Source organism: Quercus robur, chromosome 10 (genome assembly GCF_932294415.1).
Source record: "Quercus robur chromosome 10, dhQueRobu3.1, whole genome shotgun sequence".
NCBI lineage: Eukaryota > Viridiplantae > Streptophyta > Magnoliopsida > Fagales > Fagaceae > Quercus > Quercus robur.
The window spans coordinates 1,943,302-1,959,905 of NC_065543.1; the positions used below are offsets into that span (position 1 = coordinate 1,943,302).

A 16,604-nucleotide genomic window follows, 5' to 3' on the forward strand; every position below is an offset into this window, starting at 1 on the left:
GATATTTTGTTGCTCTTATTACTGCATGGCTGAATAGAGTCTTCCTTGATTGCATATACAAACATAGATGATTTTGAAAGAATTGGAAACGGCATTTATTTTTTGGCTTTGGAATATATTTTTGACTGCAGGGAAAATATCATATCTCAATTGGGAGAGGTTGAGGAAGAATAGGGTCAAAGTCGAAGTTCGACATGGAGATATTATCTCATTTGGTAAGAATATCATTCCATATTTTTATATATGATAAATGTTACTGATGTGGTAGATATTTACTATCTAATTTAAAAAAAAAAAAAAAATGCTTTGGGTGAGGTGGGTTAGGCTGATTTCAAGACTCAAACTTGGAACACATTGCTTGAGGCATACATAACTTGACATCACAATGTCTTTTATTTTAATTTTCTCAATAATCTATAGGATTGGTCTTTGATTCTGTAGGCTCTTTGAACAAATTGAATTTGAGGAATTGTTACCCTTAAAACATATATTCATATGCTTTCAAGTGATCATGTTTGACAACCTACATAGTTATTAACCTTTTTTTCTCCTTCAACTTATAACTTGCATTTGCGTTTGCATTTGTTTACAAAGAATTTCTTGTGTCTACACCGATGCCAGATGGTGTAGTTTTAATAAGAAAAGAAGGTATATTCTTGATTATGTGTTATTCAATTTAATGGTATTTTGTTGTATATTTGCTTCTCATAGTGCTTATTAAAAGTGGCTGTATTGGATATTGCATGATAGTGGTAATGTTTTTTAGAGACTTTTAATTATTGATTTGTCCTTTTCAATGTTGGGCTTTTCTGGGTTTTGCATGTAATGCTTTTCTTAAAATTTTAGTTGATAATCTATTTGATTGATGAGGGGAAAAATTCAAACGCCTTGATTTGAATTATATGGAGTAGCAAGTATGGTTAAGCTATATATAGGTAAATCATTTCAAATTTTTGCAACATTCCTTGTATAATGTTTTGAAGATAAAATGTTAAGGATAGTTTTTTCTTTAAAAAAATATTATGTAGAGGGTTGTAATTTAGTGCTGGAGTTTTTTAATCACATTTATGATGAGTATTTTTGCTATATGTTATGTATATTAAGCAAGTTTAGGGGTGATATTGTCAAATTTACATCTTGAGAACTTTGAAATCTTTGTGAACATGTAATTTTTTTTGTTCTGCCTCCTGTCCATGGTTGTGGCATGTTCTTTTTGATTTTAGGGTAAGGGTTCTATAGATTTCTTAGAGTAATGCAGGATGGAGGTTGTCTAATCTTAGCTTTTGAGTAAAATTTGATGGCCAAAATTGCACCATATTTGTCACAAATAAAAGATATATGTTGCAACTAACAATGGCAAAATTGCTGATTAATGTGCAATCATTAAAATGTTAAATTTTGGTTCAAAGGTTGATATCAACCTAATTTTTTGCATCTGTTACAATTTTAAGTGAATACATGTAAATTTGTTCAAATGTTAATTTTTATGCCTTACAGGGCTTTGAGGAGTACTTAAATTTGATTTTGGATGATGATGGAAAAGTCAACATCAAGAGGAAGAGAAAAAAACTTTACGTGGATTCATTTTCTCATTTTCCTTTACTTCTAATCTCCCAAATGTGCATACTCTGAATGTGGTACATCTATTTTGTTATGGGTCAATTACATCAAAAAAAATGTAAAGGGTAGATTCTTCTTAAGAGATGCAACACAACAACCACCTCTCTCTCTCTTTCTCACAATAGTGGAAAGTGATGATTTCAGCAATTGTGTAAATTGACATTATATTTCCTTTTCAATCCCATTGAGGTCTAGCATCTTTGTTTATTGGCAATGTTAGAATTTAGATACATCTTGGATCAAGAATGATTAATGTAATTATGAAAAATATTTTATTGAATGAGTATGGAATTAACTATATTTGTGTAATTAATTGTATTAGAGTGCACTAATATTAGTTATATATTTTCTAAATATGATCTCAAGCTCTTGGTTATCACGATATCTCATTGGATGTGATAGATTTTATTGGTTTGGTATATAATTTATACCATGATCTTTATTTATTATTATTTTTTTTTTCATATTGGGGAAGTTATCAATAGCTTTCCCGTGCATCGCACGGGTTAGCGACTAGTAATAATAATAATAATTCTACTATATAAAATTCCCAAACCCAAAATCTGAATTTCCTAACTAATAATAATAATAAAACCCCAACAACACATAAATAATTACAAAATTACTCCAAACCTCCTTGGCATCACATAAATAATTAATTTTAGATATGTTTTCAAGCTTTTTTTTTTTTTTTTTGAGAAATAAACACACACAAACAAGGAAGAGGAAAATGGATTCTAAAAATATTTAAAATATACATAAAAATAAATATTAAGTAATTAATTAATAGCCGTACTCTAGATGTATACCCTAAGTTTTCAAGAAATGTTGTACTCACGTACTCGTACCCGACTCCATGCAACTTAGTAGATAATTTTGGCATTCCTAAGCTTTTTTCTATTGATGAAATGAAATGAATAGAAGTGTTGATGAGTAGGATAACATTTTGCAAAACACCCGTAAATTCAGGGCTCGTTTGATAATGTTGTTCTAGTAACATTGTTTGTATTTTTGTAAATATGTGTGGGTCAAAAAGTGTGTAAAAATATGTGTAATGTTGTTTAAACGCTGAAATTGTTATTTAAAATACACTACCAAACAACCCCTCACTTTCTTCGATGACATGTCAATTGTCATGGAATTTCACAAAAAAAATAACACCACAATTTTCTACCTCTAAAGAAACACACGTATTTTGGGTACACAAATTGTTGCCAATCTAAAATAATGGTAATAGAAAACGTGAACTCGATAAGAAAAAAAAATGTTACAAGTTGCAAGTTGAGTTACAGTAGACATCTCTATTAACTCTTAACGTTTAGGTTCTTAAGATATAGCTTAGAGCATCACCATTAGCTATTTCATAAAAAATGTCATTTTGACACACCAAAAGCCTACTTTATTATTTTATCACATCATTTTACAATATATAATTCATCAGATGTTTTATCATTCAATTATATACATTAAAATAATATTAACTACACATTAAAATAATATATTATCTCCTCCCCATTATCATCAACAATAGTAACAACATCAATGGCACAACCACCGGCCACCAATATCCATTACCACAACAACACCGACAGCCACCACTGGCACAAACCTACATCCACCAACGCCCCCTTTAAAAAAAAATCAATCAACCAACAAACGAGAGAATAAAACGCTGACCCAAACTCAACCAACGATCACTCTAAAATCCCAACCCAATCGACCCAAAACCTCAGCGGTGAGATCAGCGGCAAGGACTGGCGAGATCGGTGGTGTGGACTGGAAAGTGAGGCAGTGAGATCGCGGTGAGGACTAGAGAGTGATCTTGAGCAAGGAGGAGAGGGAAGAGATAGAGAGTGATAGAGAGAGAAGAAATGAGATAGAGTCTGAGGGTGATAGATAGAGAAGACAGAGAGAGAGAGAGAGAGAGATATCTGTGGAAGAGGAGAGAGAAAAACACAATAAAATAATAATGTTTAATTTTACAATTGTTTTCCGTATCGTCTCATATTTGAGACGGTACTATAGCAGTGTGCCAAAATATTTGGCATATGGCACACCTCATGAGGCTTATATTTTGGGGTTTGGTGTGCCAAATGCCAAAAATTCGGCATATGGCACATCTGCTATGAATGCTCTTAGGTTTTTGGGTATTTGTGCTTTGTTTTAACGTGCTTGGTATTTGTGCTTTGTTTTGTAACCAGTTTGTTGGTGTATTTTTTTTTTTTTAATGTGTTTTGCAATAAACAAGGTTTGAAAAATGTTGACTTGATTTTGGTTTTACATCATTTTATTATTATAAGAAAAATGTTAACAGATATCCTAAAGACATTGGTTTAGGAACTATTTTTAGAAACATTTTTATGGGAAAATGATAAAAAAAAATTAATTTTTTGACAACTTTTTATATTTCTCATTAAAGTGGTTTTAAAACTTTCATAATATGGTTCATTAAGGCACTTGATAATATGACCCTTATTATAATTATTGCTAATTTTCTAAGTTATGCTTACCAATTACGGTTTGGCATTTGGTCCGATTTGGTCCATTTCAGTTTAATTTGATCCAATTCTATCAATTTCAGTCCATTCTAGTCTGTACCAAAAAAAAAAAAAAAAAAAAAAAAATCCATTCTAGTCCACTTAGCTCCATTCGATACACTTTTGTCTAATTTAGTCTACTTCGATGTACCTACTTAAGAGCATTCACATTAGTCTATGTATGATAGAAAAAAGTGTAGAATTTACATAGTTTTGTTTAAAAATTACTCACATCAGTACATGTATATAATTGTGTAAATTTACAAGTTTGCTAAAGTAACCATGTAAATTGACACTAATTAACATTATTTATTCTGCATTTTGTTGTCTATTATTTCTTTATGTATCCCAATGATGAAAGAAGAGAGAGTATTGTGGTTATTGTGTGTAAAGAAAGAGAAACAATAAAAAAAAAATTGATATTTTAATGAAATGTAATGTAAATTAAATAATCTGATGTGGGGTGTTTTGAAAAGTAAATACATAAAATAGAAAAAGTAGGTTTCTATGATAAAATAGACAAGAACTTTTGCATGAGCTGATGTGAATGCTCTAAGAATAGGAAATTAAAGAAAAGTTTAGGTTGAGAGTACTATTAATTATTCGAGTAATATCAATTGTAACTATATGATAAGTTTTAATTATCATGATAATCTCCTTAAAAACATGAAAATTTTGAAACTTGAAAATTTTAGTTGTACCAAAAGAAATTAGGAAAATATAATGCAAACTAACAATAATTAAAAAAATATGTACCCCTTCAAAAAAGAATAATATCAATCAAAAACACCAAAAATTGTAAAAATAGAAAGAAATAAATTCCTTTTAGAAATTGTTTATTTTATAGGAAGAATAAATTATCTACAATAAAATTTAGAGAATAAATCACATATTATACCACATTTAAAAATAATTATATATTTCTACGCATTGCGTGGGTTAACGCTTAGTAATATCTAATAACTAAAGCGTTGCATTTATTTCTACTAGCTCCTGCTGAGTTACATTAATGTAACATTTCGGTTCATTTGGTCCATTTTGATCCACTTTGGTCCATTTCAGTCAAATTCGGTCAATTTTGGTCAACTTGGTCCATTCGTCCATTTTGGTCCAAATATGATAAGGAGAAATACATAACAACATGTTATAGTCATGTAACGCCCTAGCCCTTAAAAAAATAAAGGCTATGGCATTATAATTGGAGTGAGGGTATTTTTGTAATCTCTTCCCCAAGATATTTCTAATAAGTGGCCCTTATTGCTCCAACACCTCCTAGTTTACGAGCTTATTTGGATTGAGGGGGAAAAGAGTGTGAGTGGAGGAGAGTAGAGTAGAGTTATCTGAAAATAAGTTAATTTTGAACTAAATCTACTCTATTTCTACTATACTTCCCCTTCCTTCTCCTCAATCCAAACGGACCAATACACTTTCTCTCCATCTCCATCTCCCTCTCTTTCTCATTTCCTTCTTCTTCTCTTCTTGTTTCCTCCACGACTCCACCCCTTGGTCGACCAATTGAAGGCCCCATTTTCTCACCACAACCTATTGTCATCACCAAAGCAAAATAAACCACACTAACACCACGCCAATTACCGGAGGCAGTGAGTATTCCCATATATTGCTGAAATGGAGGTGTTAAAGGTGAAATCTCTTCGACCCATTTTCCATTATTGTTTTGGTTATGGGCTAATACTTGTGTAAAGTGGATCTCTTGAGTGAGGGTGGTATTTAGAAATGGGTAGTTCATCTTGAGTTTGTTTTAAAATGAGTAATGCAAAGTTTGTTTCAATCTCAAAGATCCATTGCTATTGCCCTAAGGGGTATTGCACCTATCTCAATTCGGGCTGCTGACTGCATTGCACACTTAACACTGCATATTTGCACTGTAGCACTGCACAGCCAGCCGGCCCAAAGGCCCCACACACTATCACTGTAAAGACTACTCACTAAGTCAGCTGCTGTTACACTATACACGCATAGGCACACACTATCCCACCAACTGTACCGTCTCTTTTACTTTTAATTTATCAATTATTATTATTATTATAAGTTATCACACCAATTAATAATTTGATGCATGTCATATCAACCTATTTGTACTAGTTATACTAATTTATTGATAATTTGATGTATATGATATAAAGTGGTCAAAGCGTAAAAAAAGTTGTAATAATAAGGTTTTATTATTCTATATTTTAAATTAAATTATAATTTTTAATTACAAATGTTGGAGGAACTCAAATAAAAAACTTAATTAGTAATTTTGCATCTTAAAAAGTAAGAAAAATAGATTTTAAATAAAAAATAAAAAATTCAATAAATTATTTAATTAATATTTAAATATAAAAAATGATTCAGTTAAAATTTTCGCCTTAGGCCGTCAACAACCCCCAAATTGTTGAGCCGGCCCTGGTCTAGTTCACACATTTGCTTGGTCATTTTTAAGCACTCGGACAATTATTGGATAATATCATAGAAGTTTAGTTTAAATAAAAAAAAAAATATATATATATATATATATATATATATATATATGACTGAGAATTGTTTATTGATTTCGTTTTCAATGAGCTGAAGGGGCATTAACTTCGACTTACATACTCTGGACTTTCTTTCGACTGCCAGTCTGCCATTCTTTACGGTTGCATGACTTGGTAAAATAGAATTAGCAATTTCTTTTTGTTTTTTTGATTTCTGACTCAGCAATTACGTTTTGTACGTTCCTCCAAAAAACTTGGCTCAATCCTCCAAAAAGAAAATGCTCAAATTTCAGCCATTTCTTCCAAACCACTTTTTCGAGAATTAAAGAATTAACGCGTGTGATCAATTTTCCAGCTAGAAATTTCTTGAAAATGATTGTTTTGATATTTCTATATAACTAGTTAAGTACAATGTTTCTACCTCTGATTATTCTTACAAAGCACTCACAAGCAAATGGCTCATAGTGCCAAACTCGTCAATCGTCCTAGCTCTACTTCACATATTTGCTTGGTCATTTCTGGACATTATTGACATTATTGAAATGTTACGTACAATGTATAATTGTTGTATAATAATTTGATTAAAGAGTCACTAGAAGACCCTTACAACTACATCAAGTATTCATGGAATTTCAGCAACAACATAGAAGGTTTCATCTGTAAATTTGTTGGGCTCAAATGCTGGCACTCTGATGAAAGCAGGGTACTAAATATCCGGCTGTTGAACATGGGGCTAAGGGGCTAAAGGGCCACTTTCCTCCGGAAATCAGGAATTGCACATCATTGACGGGTCTGGACTTGTCAGGTAATGACCTTACAGGCACCATACCATCTGACTTATCTATGCTGCTCAGGTACGTGAACACCCTTGATCTCTCATCCAACAATTTTGCTGGTGAAATCCCTAAGAGCATAGTGAATTGCACCTATCTAAGTGTCCTTCGACTTGACAACAACCAGCTAACGGGTTCTATCCCTCCAGAAATTAACCAGCTTCGGAGACTTTGCACGTTTGGTGTTGCTAACAATCTCTTATCAAGGCCGGTGCCTGTGTTTTCCGATCTTACCATTCCTGTAGAGAGTGATGCAATTATTCTGGGACATTGTACCATTCCTGCAGAGAGCTATGCAAATAATTTGGGACTTTGTGGGGCTCTGTTGGAACCTTGCAAACCTTCTCCTAAGAAGTTTATTGTTCTATGCAAAGAAGGATTTGTGGTAGGCTGGATTGTCGCTATGGTCATTGTTTGTTCGTTTAGACCCCTTAAACTAGATTCTTTAACCAAATATATTAACCACATGATTACTTAGATTAATTATTCAGATCTAGGTTAAACACAAATATATCATAACACACGATACGATGACCCAAAAAATCCAATGAAATGAACCGTTTCAAGGTAAAAACCTGGAGAGGATTTAACTTAGCTATTCTCAAGGTAAACCAAATCCACTAGAAATTGAAATTTTTACAATCAGATTTAACCCTAAATCTATTACTATCTCTAATAGTAACTTACTGACATGACCACATGCAAGCTTCGAATCCATGGACTCCTCTTCTTGGATTTACACCAACCAAGCCGCCTTGCTTGTGACTTTGAGATCCCACTCAAAGGTTTCAGATCACCATCAATAATGATCTTGATGCAGCATAGCAACTATGTTCTACCAAAGCTTGATTGTAGTTTTTGTTTCGGTAGATTCTTGTGTGGTTAGAAGGTACAAAGCCTCTCAGATTTCACAAAGAGTAACACACAAGATTCTTCTCCAAAAGTTTGCAAAATGTGGCTAGGGTTTCCCTTTTATATGTGGAGAAGTTTAGATGAAAACCTAAAAGTTTTCGCAGGCTTGGGCCTTTTAAAAAATCAGCAGAACAAAAAAAAAAAAAAAAAAAAAAAAAAAAAAAAAAAAAAAAAAACTGTTCTTGCGATTTTCGATCAATCGAGCCTAATTCTCAATCGGTCAAGTAAGGCCGAATCACACTCCCTTTTTCTGCACTTAGTTGGACTTGAATCTTGAAACACCCACTTTTATGCATTGCCTAAAAACCTAGTCTAGACATGCTTTGTTCTTGGTTTGCCAACAATACAAATGTGATTCTAAATATTTAGAACCTAATAATCATAGTGGTAGTTGTTATGTTTTGTAATAAACCAATATTGCTTGTGAAGAAGGCAATAACCAAGAACAACAATAAATTAATGAAAGCAGGAACCCGATGGTGTTCCATTGATGAAAGAAGCAATAACGTGATGGTAATCTCTTAGAGCCTATTTGTTTCCATCTTCATGTTTCTTTTTGTCCAATACATGATTGCAATAGACTATTTTCAAAAGAAAAAATGACAAATATATTTGTCTCCTAATTACAATCCAAAACAATGTTAAAAATATCAAAGAAGCCCTCTTACACCGCCACATAGAAAGCTTTACTTGCATATTCGTGATCCTTTCTATTCAACATTAAATGATCATCCTTACTCTCTACTTCTTGCCCTTTGAAAAATTATGTTATGAGAGCCCCTCTCACATTTGGGTGCCATAGATATTTAGGGAAGAACCAAATACGAGAAGGGTGCCTCATGAGATGAGATTTTTTACTTGTTTAATACTTGCAAATAATGCTCCTCTCACATGGGCATAGACCCTGCAAGAATGGGACGCATCTAAATGTGAGAGGTGTATTGTATGCAACTGTTATACAATATACCACCTCCATGAAATGATCTCCATTGAGATACTTTCTCCTCAGTTTGTCACGAGTAGACAGTTTGTACAACCACTTAAAAGAAACATCTGTGTCAAATTTTTTTATATAAATTTTGATTAGCACTAATGCAAAAATGGCAAATGATTTAAGTCACAGATGGAGAGAATGGTTACTAGAATGAGCTTTATAGAAATTAGTGAGGCGACTGGCAATTTCAACACAAACAATGTCATTGGAATGGGGAAGATTGGGATGATGTACAAGGCAGTGCTTCCAAATTGATGGCCTCTTGCAGTTAAGAGGTTAAATAATTGTCAATCTTATGAAACACAATTTCTATCTGAGCTATCAGTTATGGGTATACTGAGACACGATAACTTCGTTCCCCTCTTGGGATATTGCAGTGAATAGAACGAAAAACTTCTAGTGTACAAATATATATTGCATGGCAACCTTTATGATTGGCTACATGTAGGAGAAGGAGAACTCAAGGACAAGATCTTGGAATGGTCTTTGAGGACTAAAATTGCAATTGGGATAGCAAGAGGCCTAGCATGGCTTCACCATAAGTATGATTTCTGAGTGGTCCATCTCAACTTAGGTTCAAACTCTATAAACTCTATCTTATTAGATATGAATTTTGAGCCCAAGATATCAAAATTTGGTGGGGCAAAAATATCAAGTTCTGGAGGGTTAATGTTCATGAATTCAACTGTCATTGACACAAGTAATAGCTCTTTTGTAGACAGTGGGGTAAGGGAGTTGGGTTTTGTTAAAAAAGATGTCTATGACTTTGGAATTCTACTTCTTGAGCTAATTACAAGAAAGGAACCCATTGAAATTAACAGTTTTTCATATGGTTTTAATGGGAGTTTTTTGATTGGATAACTTACCTTTTGAGCAATTCATCTGGTCTTTATAGTGTTATTGATAATTCTTTGATTGGAAGAGGATTTGATGATGAAATCTTTGAGTTACTTAGAATTGCATATACCTGTCTTAACCCCTTCCCTAGTCAAAGGCCAACAATGCTTGAATTGTACAATACAATAAGTACTTTCGGGGAGAGAGATGGCATCACAAATGACTCTGAGATATTGATGCAACCTGAAATTGCTATTGCAAGTAGCTCAATTGAAACCAATACAATAAGTACTTTTGGGGAGCGATACGGCATCACAAATGACTATGAGATATTGATGCAATCTGAAATTGCTATTGCAAGCAGCTTAAATGAAATTGTTGAGGTAGAAATTGCACACACCAATTGAAGCATGACATACAAATTGTAGCTTTCACATTTCGAAATATATGTAACATATTTGCTGTCCCAAACGTTATTTGGGTTACATTTTCTTAATGTAATCTTTTTTCTGCCCTTCACTGTCTTTTTGTTATCTTTATCCCCTGATTTAAGAATAAAAAAAATAAGGATTCTAGAGGTTTTGGAGCCACTGCAGTGGGAAGGGGAAACCGGACATTTGTTGAGGTTACAAAGAGAGACTAGTTGTATAAATGTTTTTCAAGTAGACTATTGTAATTGGTTCTCCCAGTGAATTTTCTATGCAATTGGATACTGGAGTGGTTTTTCTTTGAAGGAATTCTTCATTGGTTTTCCATTTGCCAAAATGTTGTGCTTGGCTGTTGTTTATTGCTTTGTGCATTGGATACTACTTTTTTTTTTTTTTTTTTTTAAATTTATCTTCTTGTGTATGGAATTCCTAATAAATTTGTGTGATATATCAATAAATCCACTATATTATTATTTGAGGTAAAAATAGAATTTTCCATTTGGTATTAAATAAGATTTTTTCAACATTATAAATCACAAAAATGATTTGGACATAAAACCCCTTTTCAATAAACTAAACTCTGCCTACAAAGTTCTGTTGATTAAAAACTTCGAGGATAAATACGAATAGGAACAAAAGAAAAACAATTGGTTGGGACATATCCTCCACCCAAATGCGCGAAACCAACAGATTATTGGACAAGCTCAGAGAAATTTCGTTTACATTCATTAATTGGAAAAATTTTATAATCCTAAACTTTTCTGAAAAGTAAGTCAAGAGTAGACATGGCAAAACGGGCGGGTCAGATCGGGTTTGAGTCGGGTCAATTGGGTTGCGGGTCAAAATGGATCATTTTAAGCGGGTTAAAAACAAGTTCAGGTCAATTGGATTGTGGGTCGGGTCGGGTTGACCCGTATTTTTCACATGGGCTTTTTTTTTTTTTTTTTTTAATAAAGAAAACATGTACTTGTCATTTGGAAAGTTATGCAACAAATTACTTGAATTAAAATGCATTACTTTGAATTCACCATTTATATCAAGAATAATCTCAGTTAAACTTATTAATACTCATTCAATAATTTTAAAATTATACAAATTCTAACATTGCTATCTAAAACAAAATAACACAAAGATAAGTAAAACAAATAAACAAGTTTTATTTCTACACAATATCAACATTCCAAAATATAAAACAAAATTACAAATGACTTATTGGATAACTCATTTGATAAAGAATAAAAACATATAAGAAATTTAAAATATTGAAAATTAATTTTATAATCTATTATCAATTATGGTTGGCACTCTATTTCAATTTGAGATATATATTAAAGTTTGATTGTTTACTTATTTATACATGGTCTCTTTTATGAATATCATATCATTGTTAAGCAACACACACTCTAGGAAATATCATAATTTATTTTGAAAAGCCGTTTATTTTGGACATAAATTGTTGAAAAATAGGTCTAAGCATTCATAATTTATGATAATTTGATACTTTGACTTCACTATTTTCACACTTATGAATGTTTCTCACACATCTACAATTTTAAATCTATGTTTTAACTCTACTGTAACCAGATTATCTTGGCATGTACTTTGTTATTTGATATCTAAAATTCTTTACTCATTACAGAATACTCAACCATTCATCTTTCAATTAATTTGCACGCAATTATGTAAATGTATCAATTGTTTCCTTAAAACTCACAACAAACAATTAAACCAATATTTTCTTAATTTTACTATTTTTTTTACCAAAAAAAAAGTTTTAAAAAAATGGTTCGGGTTCGAGTCAGGTCAGGTTGATCCGCTAAAAACATAGGTCAGGTCACGGGTCAACCCGTTTTTGCTTTAGGTCAAAAACATTGAGTACGGGTTGAGTCGGGTCAAAAAATTCTGACTGGTTTTGCCATGTCTGGTTAAGAGTAACTGTGTCTAAGTGTTCGTATGTGTCTAGAAAATTGGTGTGTGTCTTGTAAAAGCCAAGAATGTGTTTGGTATCAAATGATACCATGTCAACGGTATCAAAATTCAATAAATGTGAGACATATCAGCAAAAATAACTAGCCCACTAACAATTAAAAGACATGTATTAGTGGGTAGTTATTTTTTCGCATATATCTCTTGTTTATTGAATTTTGATATAGATGACATAGTATCATTTGATACAAAATACTTTTTTCTGTAAAGGCCAAGTGTGCTAGGATAACTTTGCAGTGTGGAATTTGTGAGTCTAGTGGGCCACTCTAGGCTTTCCATAATTCAATGTGCTGTAATCGTGTGTAAGTAAAGATAATAGAATTTTTTTTGCCCTGCCACGTCTTCTGTTCAACAATTTGGTATAAGAGAGAGGTTTTCACTTTCCACTTTCTGGACAATACTAACCATCCTTTCCATTGCCTTCATTTGCAGACTTTGAATTTTTCTACGTGCATTTTTTGACAGACAAAGTTTAACTACAAAATTTGTTATACCTTAAGATTTTAATCTTACTCAATGAAATAAATATTACTATATATTTTGAAAATCTAACCATTGAATTGCATGTTCTTCATGCTCTTAATACACATGTCAAATTTTGTGTCAATCAAATATTATTTACTATATTATCTATAAGTTTACATTTTATATGTAATTTTAAACTACAAAAACTTGCAATTTAAATAATTTATTGATGACATAGCTATTGATCTTTAATTTTCTAAAAATTTTGTAAGTTGGAGGATTTAAGAAGAATATGTAATCCAATAGTGGAATTATCAAACTTCATATCCAATAAAAAGATATTGAGTAAGGTTGTAGTCTTGGGCTACAACTAATTTTGTAGCTAAATTTTGTCATCTTTGACTAGTACTAGCCAACTAGGTCTTCCAAACTACTTTTTTGAAGATTCAAGTATTAATGAAACTAGTCCTTAACCCCAGGGGTGGCGGCACGTTGAGGCCAAGGTGGTCACAAGACCACCCTGACTTGAAAATTATAATATATATATATATATATATAAATTTATATTTGTCTATCCTTAAAAAAAAAAAAAAATTGTGACCACGCTCAAATTTATTTTTTTTATGTCCAATAAAAATAAACTTTGGTCCACTTAACAATATATTAGGGCCCTTCAAGCAAAAAGAAAAAGCCCAAAAAATTTTATTGAACTAAAATCTGAAAAAAAAAAATTATAATAATAGCAAGACCAAAAAGAACTCAAGGAAAAATGCCCAAGATCAATCTGGACCTCACTCACTACTCAAGTAGATTTTTAAATCAACAAAAAATAATAATAATTAAATTTCTATAAACTAATTAACTAAATACCCAATCAAATTTTAAACCAAAAAAATTCCTAACCTAAAGGGAAATAAGAACCTCAGGTCCTCAGCAAAAGTGAATCAGCAACAGCTGCAACAGAAACACCTAGAGCAGTTGACAATGACAGCAAGATCGGGAAATAAGAACCTCAGGCAACATCAAGGTTCTTCAATTCTCTATCTCATCTCTGCTATGAGCCTCTGACTAAGAGCGGTGCTCTCTCACTTTTTCTCTATCTCATAGTCTAACTTGTGACTATTTTTTGATAATGCAGTGTATTGACTTAGACTTAGATTTACTGACTATTTTTTTGTCTTTTGTAATCTCTCTTATTCTCTGCTCTAGCTTAGCCTGTTTGGTAAGATATTTCTAATAACGTTGTTTAAGTATTGTGGAAATACGTGTGAGTTAAAAAGTGTTGTGGTGTTTAAACACTAAAAACTATTGTTTAGACAACAGTACCAAACACCCCCCTTAGACTTACTAACTTAGGCTCTCCTTTAGTTCTTTTTGGCTAAATTGGCTTTTCAGCTTTTGTGTAACTTTATGTTGTAGGGAAATAACATGAAATTCCCAAACCTGTGAGAAACAAAATGAAGAAAACACATGCCAAAGAAAAAATAATCACACACACAAGACAGTATTTATGTGGTTCGGCAATTTGCCTAGGTCCATTGAGTTGCAGGGATTTCACTATTATCAAGGAAAAATATAGAGTGTGGTAGTACCTTTTTTTCTCTCTCTCAAAAATGCATCAAGTAACCCTAATCACCAAAACAATGGTTTCTATATCCTGGGCACAGGACTCATAATGGGCCACAACAAAACAGGCCCAAAAATTTTTCCATGAGCGCTACGGCTTGGGCCTATCAACCTAAGCCTCCGCTCCATGGACTAAATCTCAGAAAATCTCCCACTAAAAACCACACAACATCGTTTCGGGTTGGGTCAGGTCGTCATCCAGATCAAACATAACTAGGCTCCACAAAGTCCAACAAATCTCCTACTTGGAGACTAGTTCAATCACCAACATCAACCGTAATCCTCCAAAAACAATCCCTCATCCTTGCAACTCATCCTCCTGCCCTCAAGCTAGAAGATCAACTGAAGCTGCACACAGCTTCAGCTTCTTAATAGTGACACCTTAGTCAATACATTTACCAGTTTCTTAGATCCACAAATCTTCTCAAGTATTACCAGCTTATCTTCAACAAGGTAATAGATAAAGTGGTATTTTGTCTATATATGCTTCGACTTTGAATAAAAAGCCGAATTTTTAGCAAGAAAAATTGCACTCTAGCTATCACTGTGTAGAATGCCCATCTCCTGCTTCTTACCTAATTCATCTAAGAAGCCATGTAGCCAAATCATATCGTTTCCAACTTCAGTTGTTGTAACATACTCAGCTTCTGTATTAGACAAAGTAACAAGCTTTTGTAGATTTGAAGCCTTGGATATAGCTGTACCACCCAGAGTAAATATAAACCCAGTAGTACTCTTTCTACTATCAATATCACCAGCAAAATCAACATCTACATAACCTTGTAGTTTCAAACCTGCACCTGTGAAGTAAAGACATGTATCTGATGAATCCCTTAGATATCTCAGAATCCACTTGACTACCTCCCAATGTTGCTTTCCTGGCCTACTCATAAATCTGCTCACAACTCCTATTGCATGTGCAATGTTTGGCCTTGTACACACTATAGCATACATCAAGCTACCAATAGCTGAGGCATAGGGCACCTTGCTCATATGGTCCTTTTCTTCTACTATCTTTGGTGACTATTCTTTGCTTAGTTTGAAATGACTACCCAAAGGTGTGCTCACTGGTTTAGCTTCATTCATGTTGAACCTATTGAGAATTTTATTCACATATTCTAACTATAAAAGCTTCAATGTACCATTAGCCTTGTCTCTAACGATTCTCATACCAAGGATTTGCTTTGCAGCTCCCAAATCCTTCATTGCAAATTGTTTTGACAATTGCTTCTTTAGATCATTAATCTCCTTAATGCTAGACCCTATAATGAGCATATCATCCACACACAACAATATAAGGATGTAAGAATTGCCAAAGAACTTAGCATAGCAACAATGATTAGCCTCACATCTCTTAAACCCAATTCTATGCATAAAACTGTCAAATTTCTTGTACCATTGTCTTGGAGCTTGTTTTAGGCCATACAAGCTTTTTCTTAATTTGCAGACTAGATTCTCTTGTCCCTGAACAATGAACCCTTCTGGCTGAATCATGTAAATGTCTTCCTCCAAGTAACTATGAAGGAATGCTGTCTTCACATCTAACTACTTAAGATATAAATTTTCTACAGCCACCATTCCCAATACCAGTCTGATTGTTGACATCTTCACAACTAGAGAAAATATTTCTGAGTACTTAATGCCCTTCTTCTGTTGGAACCCTTTGACAACTAATTTGGCCTTGTAACGCTTGCTACCATTATGCCCAATCTTTATTCTCTATACCCACTTGTTGTGCAAAACCTTCTTTCCTACTGGCCATTCAGTCAATTCCCATGTCTGATTCCCTATCATCCTTCATGGCTAACTCCCACTTGCTTGAATTTTCATCCTGCAAGGTTTCATCATAACAATCTGGCTCATCACCATCAATCAATAGGAGATAA

The 16,604-nt window shown here is 33.0% G+C and overlaps 1 pseudogene; it reads left to right on the top strand.

Moving 5' to 3' along the window:
- The first annotated feature begins 7,220 nt into the window (after positions 1 to 7,220).
- Positions 7,221 to 10,456, top strand: LOC126702824 (probably inactive leucine-rich repeat receptor-like protein kinase At5g48380; annotated as a pseudogene).
- The last annotated feature ends 6,148 nt before the right edge of the window (positions 10,457 to 16,604 follow it).